At 41.0% G+C, this 14,474-nt stretch overlaps 1 protein-coding gene across 3 annotated transcripts in view; it reads left to right on the forward strand.

The window, feature by feature from the left end:
* Positions 1–265: 265 nt before the first annotated feature.
* Positions 266–14,474, forward strand: part of disp1 (dispatched homolog 1 (Drosophila)) — a 168,507-nt gene continuing 154,298 nt past the window's right edge. For 2 of the 3 annotated variants that reach the window (XM_060914088.1, XM_060914090.1), the window contains exon 1: positions 266–706. The gene's annotated coding sequence lies outside the window, so the exon portion shown is untranslated. The other variant, XM_060914089.1, reaches the window with a different exon arrangement.

Below are 14,474 nucleotides of genomic sequence, written 5' to 3' on the forward strand. Positions count from 1 at the left end.
AAACCATCATCTCACTAAATATCCACTTAGTTTCATTTATCACAGTTTACTGCTCTTTAGAGTATTTTTAATTTAATTACTTTTGAAGACAGACATGCTCTACAGCACAGAAAAACACAACTACAAATAAACCCGTGGATCCGAGACCACTTCCTGATTTTCACATCCTCAGATCACTTGACGTCATCCTGCTACAGCGTTCTGAAGCCAATGGGAATGTGCTTGAGGAGGCGGGATCACAGAGGTCTGCACCCAGTCAGAGCTGTGCCTGTGATTAGCTGCTTCTCCTGTGTCTCCCTGTTCCAGGAGGAGGGGAGGACTGCAGAGTAGACTTGAGAAAGAAAGAGAGTGAGTGAGGAAGGAAGGAAGAGGGCGTCGCAAGGTAACCACGGTCACTCCTCCAGTGGATGGGAATGGAAACTTTCCCGTGTGGAGCAGCGTGAAAATACAGCTGCTGTATTGAGCCAATCACAGGGCAGTGGGGAATGTGGTCAGGCCTACGTGTTCTCAATCTGAGTCCCTCTCAGCAACATTAGCACAGAGTGGCTTTTTAATGCGAGAAAATAACCGAAATCTTTTCCTTTTTTTAAAAAAATTACTACTTCTTGTGGAGCTCACCGGGAAGGTGGACAGAAAAGGAAAGCACTACCATCATCATCAACAACAACCACTTCAACTGTGATTATTTCTGGCAACAAAGATCCAGGTAACGATTTATGAATCGTCTTGAGTCCTTGTCGTACTCGTCATTGTTCTGAGGAAGTGTTGATAAATGTGATCAGAGAAGATTTTCAAGCTTAATGCTACAGTGAAACCCGCTACAGTGAAACCCGCTACATTTTAAAGGAGAAAGAAAGCCGAGGACTGTGTGAAGCGCCTGCAGTTTTTGTGGTGAAAGTTTGTCGACTCATGGAAGGTAAATATTCCAATTGGAAGAGAGAGAGACAGAGAAATATATATTTTCTTCATATGGCTCAGTCCTTGCGTTTAAGAAATCCAATGTGTAACCTGTAAAAACACAACCCACTCCCACAATGTGCATCTTTTTGTGCTTTAGTCTTTTCAACTTTCTGACGTGTTTCCACTTGTTTCTTTTTCAAGTTAACATACCACACAAGGTTTTTATTCTGCTGAGATGGCGCTTTAAAGGAGCAGTAGTCAATATTTTTCACGTCTTCCTTCTACATATAATATAGAAAACTGTATGGAAATGATAAAAAGTAATAGAGAGTATATGAGAGAACAAATGTATTCCCTTAGCTGGGGGGAACCCACTTTCGAAACCTGACATCCTGTCCGGAACGTTTGTTTACATTTTCAATTAGCATCTTGTCAGTCGTTTTATAGCCACGCCCCCAACGCACGGCCACTTCCTGATAACTCCTTATGAATCATTGCCAGAGAAGTTGCATCATGTTTAACAATTATTCTTCAAAGTCGGGCGAATATCGGTGAATGATGATAAATTGTTGGACGAGGTTGAAAGAAAGTAAGCACAACTTTATTGATCACACACTTGTGAAATTCTTCTCTGCATTTAACCCATCTGAAGCAGTGAACACACACATACCCAGAGTAGTGGGCAGCCATGCTCATGGCGCCCGTGGAGCAGTTGGGAGTTAAGGCCAATTTATGCTGACAACGCAGTCCTCGCAGACGGTGTCGCAGATAGCGTCTGCGTAGCCCCCCCACCTTCGCAGACGCTCTGCGCGCACCTCCCAAAAATTGTGACCACCGCAGAAGCCTCGCAGACAGCGTCGCAGACAAGAGGGCTCTGATTGGTCCACTCTACATCCGCTGTACACGCACTTCCGCTTCCCTACTTTCCCGGTGTGGTTTGTTTTCACGACCGCAATTTTTAAAAACACGAGCGAAGATGGAGCAGCACGAAGAGCGGTTGATCGAGGAAGTGAGAAAGTACGTACATCTATACGACTCCAGTTCTAGTCATTATAAGTAACCGGAGGATAAACACTCCACTAACCACACCCACCAACTACTCCTAGCGATTTCGCGACTTCGCGCCCCCTTGCGTTGTAGCGGTGAATAACATCGCGCACGCCTATTACTCCCCGCTCAACGATAAATTACAACTGTCTGCGAAAGCCTTGTTGCAAGAGCATGCAGAGGCCTTTAGGTGCCTTGCTCAAGGGCACCTCAGCCCAAGGCCATCCCATATTAACCTCACTGCATGTCTTTTGAACTGTGGGGGAAACCAGAGCACCCGGAAGAAATCCACGTTGACATGGGGAGAACATGCAAACTCCACACAGAAAGGCCCCCGTTGGTTGCTGGGCTTGAACCCAGAACCTTCTTGCTGTGAGGTGACTGTGCTAACCACTTACACCACGTGCTGCCCAGAATTATCGTGATTTTGTTCGTGGCAAGCTGGAGCCTATCCCAGCTGACTACGGGCAAAAGGCGGGGTACACCCTGGACAAGTCGCCAGGTCATCACAGGGCTGACACATAGACACAGACAACCATTCACACTCACACCTACGGTCAATTTAGAGTCACCAGTTAACCTAACCTGCATGTCTTTGGACTGTGGGGGAAACCAGAGCACCCGGAGGAAACCCACACGGACACGGGGAGAACATGCAAACTCTGCACAGAAAGGCCTTTGCCGGCCATGGGGCTCGAACCCGGACCTTCTTGCTGTGAGGCGACAGCGCTAACCAGCAAACAGTTAATTTATCCATGCCGAAGGCAGACACTAACAAATCACCATATTTTGTGAAAACTGAGTTCAGTAATTGTTTTATCATTCAAATTTTTTAAAAATACTGATTATAAAGTTTGTAGAACGGGTCAAATGATAGAAGAATTTGAGCCATGTAACTGCACATGAGCAGACCTTTATTTGTAGGCAGTTATTTGCAGTTTGCTCAGCCAATCAAAATGGCCAAAATAATAATTATTATTATTTACACCAAATAATTATTATTATCGATATTCATTGAGCCTGAGGCGGATAATTGTTTTAGTATAAATATACAGGCGATTTGTTTTTAAAAATAAATAAGTTTTCAGACTTCAAAAGCAGCATGCTAATGTAATAAAGGCGTGTGCACAGACTTGTCACTTATCTATGTCGAGTCACATAAAATACTTTTGTTTTGAAATAGATAAATCACAGTTCCACTTTACCTTTGAATAGTTTAGACCAAACTTCATAGCATCTTTAGTGCTTTTACAAACAGCATTTTTTTTCATAATTTGTAATTCTTCCTCACTTATGGTGACAAAACAATTGGCTGCCATTTTGCCAAGTTGCTTGAAGTCATTATCGAGAAATTGGTCAAGAAAATCGGATTATCAGTGCGCACGATTTCTTATGATCACCTGTGTATTTGTATTAAAGAGCTGTAATCCAGCTTTTCAGACCCTCCAGGATTTCGCGATGTTGCGATTTGCAACATCAACGCAAATTCAACCAATCCCCGCGAATTCAGGGTGGTGTTGCAATTATATCCAATCACCGCAACTTTCCTGCAAATTTGACCAATCGTTGGCGTTGTCTTGAGGTGACGTCGACAAACTACCTTCCGCCTTACTTCCGTGTATACGTTCAAGAGAAGTAGCATGTGCGCGTCAGTGTTTACATAGGCTTAAATTCTATTACTGAAAGTGTTATGTTTACAGTGAAGGACTGTGTGCACTTTCCATTATTTTTTTACTTAATACAAGAAATTAATGGATGCCAACATTTTTGCCAAAATGGTATTTTATTTTCCATTGTTGAGGCAGCTTCAACATCATACTGTGAGATTCTGTTCAAATTGTTTTTTTTTTCTTCTATGAAGCCTGAGTCATTTATTTTATTAGTTTATAATTATTGTTTAATTTAGTCTTCAGGAGAGATTGCCTGCACACAGTACTAGTATTAATAGTTTTTTTTCTTACATGAAAGCTGAGGCATTTATATTATATTTTAAGGTAACTTCATGTTGTGCTGTGAGGTTCTATGCACTTTAACTTTTGAACCAACAGGTGCATTTGGATAAGTAAAGCCTATTTTTCTGCATTTTTGTAGTCCTGGTAATCTTTTATATTGGTAAAGTTGTTTATAGGACCATTTCTCAGTGTCTTTTTGTTTTTTTAATCAATAGTTTTTCAGTAATAACTTAATATTTAACATATCACTCAATTTTAATCACAAAAAGAGAAAATCGCAACAATTTCTCGCAGCTTTCACTTCCTCCCGCAATGTAATTGCAACAAAAACCTAAAAAACACCGCAACTTTCATCGCAATTTTTTGGAAAAACCCCTGCAACATCAGACATTTTAGCCCGCAACAATCACAAAATGGCCCGCGAAATCCTGGGGGGACTGGCTTTTGAGCAGCTGAATATCTTAGTGTGTTTTAAAATGATGTTATGACAGTCCTTGCAAATGGTGACTCTAATTGTACAATAGTTAGTTCTGGTCTACTAATTTGCTTAGTTGAGCGGTGTTCTAAGAGGGTTTGTTTCCTGTAACCGAACTGGTATGTTTCATTGGGACATACGACAGTAGATTTAGTGAGATCATCAGAAGGCATAGCAAACGAACCGGTGACCCTTTGGGCCCAAGGCTTTTAGTTAAAATGTTGGAAGTAGATTTGTGCGATATTAATTTTCTGTTCTTGGTCACTATTTTCCATTTCAGAATATTAATAAATAATAATAAATGATTTAATTGCACAGAACCCCCCCCCCCCCCCCCCCCCCCAAAAAAAAGGAAAAACATTTCCATAATTTCAGGCTTAAACAGAATAGGGGAGGTGTATTCTCTGCGATAAGAGACTCATCTCCTGCTTTATTATGAAGGTAAAGGCTGCTCTTTTGTTGTACTTTTGAGTGTTTGTTACCTTTCCTTATTTTTGCCTCCACACCAGGGTCAGAAGGATCCCTTGTTCTCTGAGAGCAGCAGAGCAGTGCACTGCTAAATGGGTGGCGTTTATTCCACTCGTTTTTACTTCCACAGACAAAACATAAGAAAAATGTTCAGGCTTGTGAGAGACGCAGTCTCTCTCTCTGCAGCTCATGAAGACTCGCAGTGCCAAACAGCAAGACCCATAATGCAGTGCACCTTAACATTAACCCATTAACTCTCTAAATACTAACACACACCAGTGTTTTTGCAGAGCTCCTATGCCAAATATGTAACAGTTGGCAGGTCTGGCAGGCCAGCAGATTACTCAGTAGCAGATGAGTAACAGGCTGTGTTGCAGACCCTGTAGAAGAGCTCAAAAATACACCTTGTCACTTTAGTTTCAAGAAAGTTCTTAAAACCTATGTATATAGAAATGCTTTTAAAACCAGTACTTGGAGTGCTGTCTTACTGCTGCTGCTACAGTCATCTCTATAATTATGGTGCAAGTAATCCCATTCAGTACAGCTGTATGATTTAAGGCTAAAAAGCTGCTAAGATGTCTGCTTTGAAGCCTGACCACATCAGCAAAAAAGTTCGTAGGTGCTCATGGTATTTCATACTAAGCATCATGCTTCTCAGTGTCATGCTGATTATGCTGTAAAATCTTGTGAACACTTCTATAACTCCAGTGAAAATGAAGGATATCTGTATATATGGTAATTTGTGCCTTTTGTTTCATATCATCACATCACATCACATCATCAACACTGAGCATTATTGAGGAATCAGTATGTAGATCAAGGTGCTAAGAACAGCAAGGGCATTCCTGGACAGATGCAGGAGGACATACCTTCCCAAAGTCAAGTCAAGTGTATTTGTATAGCGCTTTTAACAATAAACATTGTCGCAAAGCAGCTTTACAGAATTTGAACGACTTAAAATATGAGCTAATTTTATCCCTAATCTATCCCCAATGAGCAAGCCTGTGGCGATGGTGGCAAGGAAAAACTCCCTCAGACGACATGAAACCTCGAGAGGAACCAGACTCAAAAGGGGACCCATCCCCATCCGGGCAACAACAGACAACATGACTAACATTTAACAGTCCTAACATAAAGTCAGCTTCGTTGATACTATAAACCCTCCCACCGACAAACCCGAGTGCAAAACCATTCATGACAACTGCAGTCCTAAAGTTAGCAAGTCAACTGCAGTCCCCAGCCACAAAAGTACCACTGTCCAGAGCGTCCTCCAGGCGTGACCCCCAACTGTCCACATGGGGCCGCCTTCCACATGAGTGATGCGATGAGACTCCAACCAGACACAGGGCACTAGGATGGATCAGGAAGGTCCAAGGAGCAGAAGAGGTCAGCATCTCGATCCCAGGACTGACAAGTAACTCAGAGGGACAGATATGCGGGGCGGGGGGGGGAACACGGGTTGTTGGGTATGCCCAATGTCACCTGAATAAGTAGGAACAGTATACATATTGGACTGAGTACAAGCAGGGACTCCGGCAACTAACTATGACAGCATAACTAAAAGGGGAGAGCCAGAAGGTAACACAGGCACGAGGGAGCCCCGAGACATAAAGCAGCCAGCCACTACACCATCAACAAACGCAAGTGAGTGGGGACTGACAGCATCCATACATCCCAGTTTACCAAAACACTCTGTCTGAGGACCCTCCAGATCTACTCCTTTACCTCATAAACACCATGAACAAAAGGCTTGACTAAACAGATATGTTTTCAGCCTAGACTTAAACACTGAGACTGTGTCTGACTCCCGAACACTACCTGGAAGGCTGTTCCATAACTGTGGGGCTTTGTAAGAAAAGGCTCTGCCACTTGATGTAGCCTTCACTATACGAGGTGCCAGCAGATAGCCTGCACCTTTTGATCTAAGTAGGCGTGGCAGGTCATAGAGGAGCAGAAGTTCACTCGGGTACTGTGGTGCGAGACCATTCAGTGCTTTTAAAGGTCAATAGTAGTACAGGTAGTCATCGACTTACGACTGCGTTTGGTTACGACTGACCGGTCGTAAACCGATCTGGTCGTAAGTCGGCCTATATTAAATGAACGTAAGTATGTTGTGATGTGTAATGATATTGTAATCATCTTAAAGTCTTATTTTATCAACATTTTCTTATTTCATTACCGTGGCTCATTATTTGGTTTAAGTCAAACACTGCATACTACACTGCGTACAGTACAATTCGTTTAATATGTGCAAAACAAAAAATACGAAATACAGGTGTGAAAAATAAAAACATTTTAGTTTGAAACGTACCAAAATACAAATGTAAAACATAGCAAAATACAAAATTTAGTGACTGCTGGCATCACTGGTGCTTGGCTGTGGGTCGTCTACGTCATCAGCTGTTGCAGCGCTCGGGCTGGCGGGAGCATTTGCTTGTTTCATAAACCAGGAGCTGGGGCAGAAACTGTATGATGGAGTGCGCAAGGGAGTGCGAGAGAGACTGCGCATGTGCCTGGAGCTGGGGCGGAAACTGTTGTATGTGGCGAGAGGAGCTGCCGGGAGCTGGGGCAGAAACTGTATGACGGAGTGCGCAAGGGAGTGCGAGAGAGACTGTGCATGTGCCTGGAGCTGAGGTGGAAACTGTTGTATGCGGCAGGAGGCGCTGCCGGGAGCTGGGGCGGAAACTGTCGTACGCTCAGCTAGCTCAGCTGGGAAACACTTGCCAGTCATAACCTGACGGTCGTAAAGTCGCATAGGTCATAAGTCGACGACTACCTGTACTTTATAATCGATACGTAATTTGATTGGGAACCAATGCAGTGTGGATAAGACAGGAGTGATGTGGTCATATTTTCTAGTTCTAGTAAGGACTCTTGCTGCTGCATTTTGAACTAACTGGAGCTTGTTTATGCACTTATTGAAACATTCAGACAGTAAGGCATTACAATAATCCAACCTGGAGGTAACAAAAGCATGAACTAGTTTTTCCGCGTCATGTAGTAACATTACATTTCTTATCTTAGCAATATTTCTGAGATGAAAGAAAGCTATCCAGGTGATGTTATCAATGTGAGTTTCGAATGAAAGACTGGGGTCAATAATCACTCCGAGGACTTTTACTGCTGCATGTGAAGAAACAGAAAGGCCATCCAGAGTTACTGTGGAATCAGAAAACTTACTTCTAGCTGCATGTGGTCCGAGTACAAGTACTTCAATCTTGTCAGAGTTAAGCAGAAGGAAGTTAATAAGCATCCAGTGTCTAATGTCCTTCACACATTCCTCAGTTCTATTAAGCTGGTGTCTCTCATCAGGTTTTGCAGAAACATACAACTGTGTGTCATCAGCATAACAGTGGAACTAATACAGTGTTGACGAATAATATCACCCAGAGGTAATGTATATAAAGAAAAAAGCAGTGGACCCAAGACAGAACCTTGTGGAACACCAAACTTTACCTCAGTACGTCTAGAAATATCATCATTTATATCAACATACTGATAGCGATCAGTTAAATAAGAGCTGAGCCAGGAGAGGGCCATTCCCTTAACTCCCACAACATTTTCTAGTCTATCCAGAAGAATGGAATGATCAATGGTATCAAATGCTGCACTAAGGTCAAGCAAAACAAGCAGCGAGAAACAGCCCTGATCAGATGCCAGCAGCAGGTTATTTACTACTTTAACCAGAGCTGTCTCTGTGCTATGATGAGGTCTAAATCCTGACTGATACATTTCATGGATGTTATTCCTATGTAAATATAAGCATAACTGCTGTGCTACAGCTTTTTCAAGGATCTTGGAGATAAAGGGGAGGTTTGATATAGAGATCTTGCAGTCACGTGACCGGAAAGTACACAGATGCCATCTTGTCGGGCAACAACACAGCTGAATACTGCTGCACTCGTGTACAGAATGGATCACTTTCAACCGATGGACTACACGGCTCATTTTTCTAATGCACAGATAATTAGATATATGTCTAAAATAAACGGTCTACAGATTTGTGACCCTTATGGCTTTCCGGACGGAGTTTTCACGACCGTGTCAGTGGATCTTGAACTGCCGGAGGTGGAATACCCGGACGTGTAGAATTACCTCATCAACTTTCCTTCGCTGTTCAGTGGTGAAGCACTGCATGCTTATAAATCTCTGGAGAGTTATCTCTACAGAAATTCAGGATTTGTCAGCCCCCCTAAGATGTGGCATCTTGTAAAGAAGAAAAAAGCTATCGTCATTGGCCGGGTAAGTCACTTAACTGATGCTAGATATATCAGTAGTATCTAGCATAGCACTGACCAGCCGATTATGGTTGAATATTTTATATTATCAGTTAGATCAAGTATCAGTAGTCTATCACTATTACTGTATATATGGTAAACCTGCTTAATGAAATAAAAACGTATTTGTCCAGTTTAATTTCCTTAGTTTTTACCTTAATTAGCAATACTGAAATCTGTATGAGGATAATGCAAAAAGCGCCACTTTCAGGAGTAAATCATACATGGCATATATTTATTTATAAGTCCTTATAAGGATTGATCCTTATATTTATAAGGATTTACTACTAAGACAGTGGTAAATTCTTATAAGTTCTTTACTGTTTTTTTTTCATACCACACCGCTAAAGACCCAATCCACCCCCCCGCCCCAACCCTCTTTTCTCAGGCTCCCACTTCCCGGAATTTTTTTATTAGAGCAAGTCATAAACTTATGCTGCAAATAACCACATGGATATACTGAAATAAATACATGACGAACCTGAGATGAAATGGTCACTGCACAGGTGCCAGTGATCGCTCCTTCCAGTCGGTACCCATGCCTTGTGGCAGCCTATGAAACTTTCTTCCTGTTTTCTGACCTCTCCTGTTGTGGCATTTATATGCCATGCAAGTATCCGGCATTGTGGCATGGTAATTTTTGAATATTTCGGCAAAAAAAAAATGAAAGTCAGCGTCGGAAAGGCGGCGGAAATATGGCGCTTGACCGCCAAGATGGCGTTTGTCTACAATCTGGAGCGGATGTGACGTCACATGCAAGTGCTCCATTGGCTGATAATTGGACAGCTGACAGGGATCAAGGTCAGGTTTTTAATCAGGGGTTTGATAACTGCTAGTTTAAAGGATTTGGGTACATAGCTAATCGTAAGAGAAGAATTTATTATTTTTAGAAGCAGTTCAATTACTTCAGGTATTATCTCTTTGAATAGACGTGTAGGTAAGGGATCTAGTACACAAGTTGAGGCCTTTGATGCCGAGATTAATGAAAGTAATTCAGTTTCTTTTAGGGGAATAAAACATTCTAATTGATGATCTGATAGTTATATTGTTAACTACAGGGTCACTTACATTGTCTGACCTTAAATTAATAGTTTGAATTTTTTGTCGGATATTCTCAATTTTGTCATTAAAAAAATTCATGAAATCGATGCTACTACATACTGCAGGTGTGCATGTGTCTATAGTGGACTTATTCCTGGTTAATTTAGCTACAGTATTAAATAGGGATCTAGGATTATTTTTGTTATCTTCTATTAGGGAGGAGAGATGTTGATCTAGCAGCACCAAGAGCTTTTCTGTACTTCAGGAAGCTCTCCTTCCACTCTAATTTGAACACTACCAATTTTGTTTGACGCAATTTACGTTCCAGTTTTCGAGTGGTCTGTTTTAAAGTGTGAGTGTCATCATTATACCAGGGTGCTAATTTTTTTTTGTCTCTGACCATTTTCCTTTTAAGAGGAGCTACATTATCTAAGGTATGGTGGAATGTTGACTCTAAGCATTCAGTTGCCTGATCAAGTTCTGCAGGGGCTGACAGTGACCCAGTCAAAGTTGATAACTCTGGGAGATCATTTGTAAAGCTCTGTGCAGTAGTTGACGTGAATGTATGTTTAATACAGTAGCATGGTGAGGTGCATGTATTATTACTCAGACATATTTTGAATGAGATGAGATAATGATCTGAGAACTTCAGACTGTGGAAGTATGACTATTTTCTACGTTTAACCCGAATGTTAGTATTAGATCGAGGGTGTGACCACCATTATGGGTCGGTCCTGTGACATTCTGATTAATCCCTACTGAATCTAAGATAGACACAAACGCTGTTTTCAAAGGATCTTCTGGGTTATCGAAGTGAATATTAAAATCTCAGACAACTAAAGCTTTGTCTAAGGAAATAACCAGGTCTGAGAGAAAATCTGCAAATTCAGAAAGAAACTCAGAATATGGCCCCGGGGGCCTGTAAATAATAAGTAACGAAATTAATTGGGTAGACTTATTTTTCGAGGCTACATACATTATGAAGAACTTCAAATGTATTAAATTTATAACCAGGTTTTTGTGTTACACCTAGATAATCATTATAAATAACCGCAACGCCTCCTCCTCTGCCAGTTAGATGAGGCTGGTGTATATAACTGTATCCAGGAGGACTCGCTTCATTTAATGCTATATATTCATTTGGCTTAATCTATGTTTCAGTTAAACAAAGTACATTAAACTCCTGATCAGTAATGAGTTCATTAGCCATTTGCGCTTTAGATGTAAGAGATCTAATATTTAATAGCCCCACCTTTAGATCAAAGGTGCTGGCAGCAGCTGTACAGTCAGTATGATCTAATTTTATATTGATTAGGTTACTGGACTCTACTGGTCCCTTCTGAACAAGTGTCCTCTTTTAAAAAAAAAAAAAAATTCTAGATGCGGTCACGTACTTGCCAACTCTAACGATTCGTGCAGTAGTCTACCGCTTTTCATAGATGAATACCGCATTACCAAAAAAAAAAAATCAGTGAACACCTTGGATTTGCTCTTCTGACCTCATTTCAGCTATTTTCTGCACAGGGTATACAAGTATATAGCATCAAATAGTCATCTTAATTAAAGCTGAGAACAAATGGAATTGCAAGATGATATTGAATCTAAATTGTATCACTCTATTACATAATTCTATTGGCTCTTGTTATGGCTCTACCCAATCAGCAATGAGCTCACGTTACAACTAATCACATTAGTAAGTGTAAAAAGCAAACACACACTTGTGATCATGAACAATGAAAACTCTGGGGGTGGGGGAGGGGAAAGATTCGCTACGACAAGTTCAAGGCGACTTGGTGGTCGGATCATCCAGCATCAAAGCATCGAGGCAAAGTGAGACGCATGTATTTTGTGAAGTATATTGGTCTGATTTTCCGATCAGTTTTCTTCAAATATGGCACTGAGAATGCAGAGGAGTGCATTGTTTTATACTGCTTTTTTCTCCCAAAAAACTCTCTGGGGGAGCATGCCCCCGGACCCCCCTAGAATGCAGCAACTGTGTCACACAATCTGATGTACTGCATTTCATTCTCTTGGGGTTGGCAAGTATGTAATTTCAATTTGTATCAGTTCGTGTCCTCCTTTTTCCATTTTTTGATACAAAGTATCCTAGCTTTGTGTATCCGTGAAGTCCAAATAATGAACTAATATTTACATCTCTATAGTCATAGAACCTGCTTCCTGCAAGCTCGTGAGGGGATTTCCTATACATTGCTGTCTTCAAGTACTGTTTTTTTTTTGTTGTTGTTTTGTTTTTTTAAATGGGATTTAGATCTCGGCTCTGACTGGGCCATTCCAAAATATTGATCTTCATCCGACGCCATTCCTTTGTTGACTTATGCTTTATCATGCTGCAAAGTGGCATTATTCTTTATCTTCAGCTGCTTACCAGAGGCCTGCGTGTTTTTGTTTTTGCCCCAAACATATCTTTTAGATTTATGCCCACAAAATTCTAATCAGATTGTAACACCTTTTGCCACATGACCAGTACTTGCCAGATATTACTGCAGCTCCTTTTAATGTTGCTGTAGGTCTCTTGATAGCCTCCCTGATATGGTGGTTTTTTTTCTTTCAATTTTGGAGGGACAACCTGTTCTTGGTAATGTCACTGTGGTGCCCCATTTTCTCCACTAGTTGATGAAGACCTTCACGGTGTTCCATGGTACAGCAAATGTTTTGTAAACTCTTTGTAGACTATGGTTTCAGACATGCAGACAACACACCCTTTTAGGCAGTCATTCACACCAAGGGGCAATTTAGTGTAGCCAGACTGCCTAGCTGCATGGGGAGAACCTGGAGGAAACCCATGTGAATATGGGGAGAACATGCTAAACTGAAGTTAGTCGTGCTGCTGCCTTAGTTGTAATTGCTGTTTGCCACAGTTTGCAGATGCTGAAACTATTAAACTATATACTGCTTCTATATCCAAACCATTGTCAAACATCCAGCATAAGGTACTATGCTTTTTGGGGGGCCATTTTATCCCCTTGTGTTGGGTTGTATTTGGTTTGTGCCAAACATTATGCTTTGACATTGCATCAAATGGCTCAACTTGAGTCTCATTAGACCAGAAAAACTTTTTTACAAAATCTCTGAATTTTTTGACATGCCCTTCCTCAGAACTGGCTTCCTTCTGGCCATAGCAGAGATGCCTACTAGTACGGATTGGCCGTATTTTGTACGGAAAAGTTACGTAAATACGATGTTACGGCAAACAGTGTTATTCTGTATGGAATTATTATAAAGTCTTAAATTCCAGTGAGTTGTTTTTAAATGTCCAAGCGACTTTTTCAATCCATGCGTGATTCACGGCTATTTATTTTTACGACAACCGCACATGCTGTGTGTGACATGCGCAGATACCGCACATTTGTTCGCGCTGTTTTCACTCAACATCACACACGCATGGTGCTGCTTCTCAATAGTGGAAATGAAACGCTCAGTATCGGGACAAGTGAAACACAGGTCTCAGGTCTTCCTCCCACGATATACGGTAGAATGGCCGTGCATTACACCCAGTCAAAAGGGCAATGGATATGCGCACTGCAAACTGTGTAGAACTGACATTAACATCACTCATGGTGGTCGCGATGACTGCAGGCGGCATGTCAACTCCAAAAAACATATGGAGTATGCTGAAATGGCGAGTCAGGTGGAAAGTAAATCTGGGGGTATCCAGCAGTTTTTTACGAAATCTGTGGATGAAAAGACACGGAACGTAACACGTGCTGAAGCAGTGATGGTTGACCTATGCTTGGAGTTGAACTTGGCAATTAGTGCCATGAAATGTGAGTTAAACTTATTCAGTTTCTTTTTACATGTATGATTTTTATTCACTGAAATATCAAACACTGGCTGTACTTCTTTAATTCAAAGTCTTTTCAGTGTTGCAAGTACAAATGTACATGTAGTATGATCAAAAACAGAATTTTATGATTAGTGTTGTTGGGATTGTGGCAAAAAATTGATCATTCCGCTGTTTTAAATACAATTATAAATGTCATTTTATTCAATGTCTCTTCTGAAGCATTATGCTTTTAGTATTTATATATTGGGACATTAAGATAACAATGTCGGACTCTCTTTGGCATGAAATAAGACATTTTTTTTTTTTTTAATTTTATTAGAATCCGTTAACAGGTAGAACATTTTGCCAGGCAATATAATATAATACTTTTGAGGAGTTACATTCAATACCAATGACTGGTAGTCAGCCGTAATGTCTGCAAACAGGGAACACTATTGTATTTAGAAAAATGTGAGAAATTGTATGCTCTAGAAATTTGTTGAGTGGAAATTCAGTTAAGATGGCTGCTC

The sequence above is a fragment of the Neoarius graeffei genome, chromosome 2, assembly GCF_027579695.1.
Source record: "Neoarius graeffei isolate fNeoGra1 chromosome 2, fNeoGra1.pri, whole genome shotgun sequence".
Classification (NCBI taxonomy): Eukaryota; Metazoa; Chordata; class Actinopteri; order Siluriformes; family Ariidae; genus Neoarius; species Neoarius graeffei.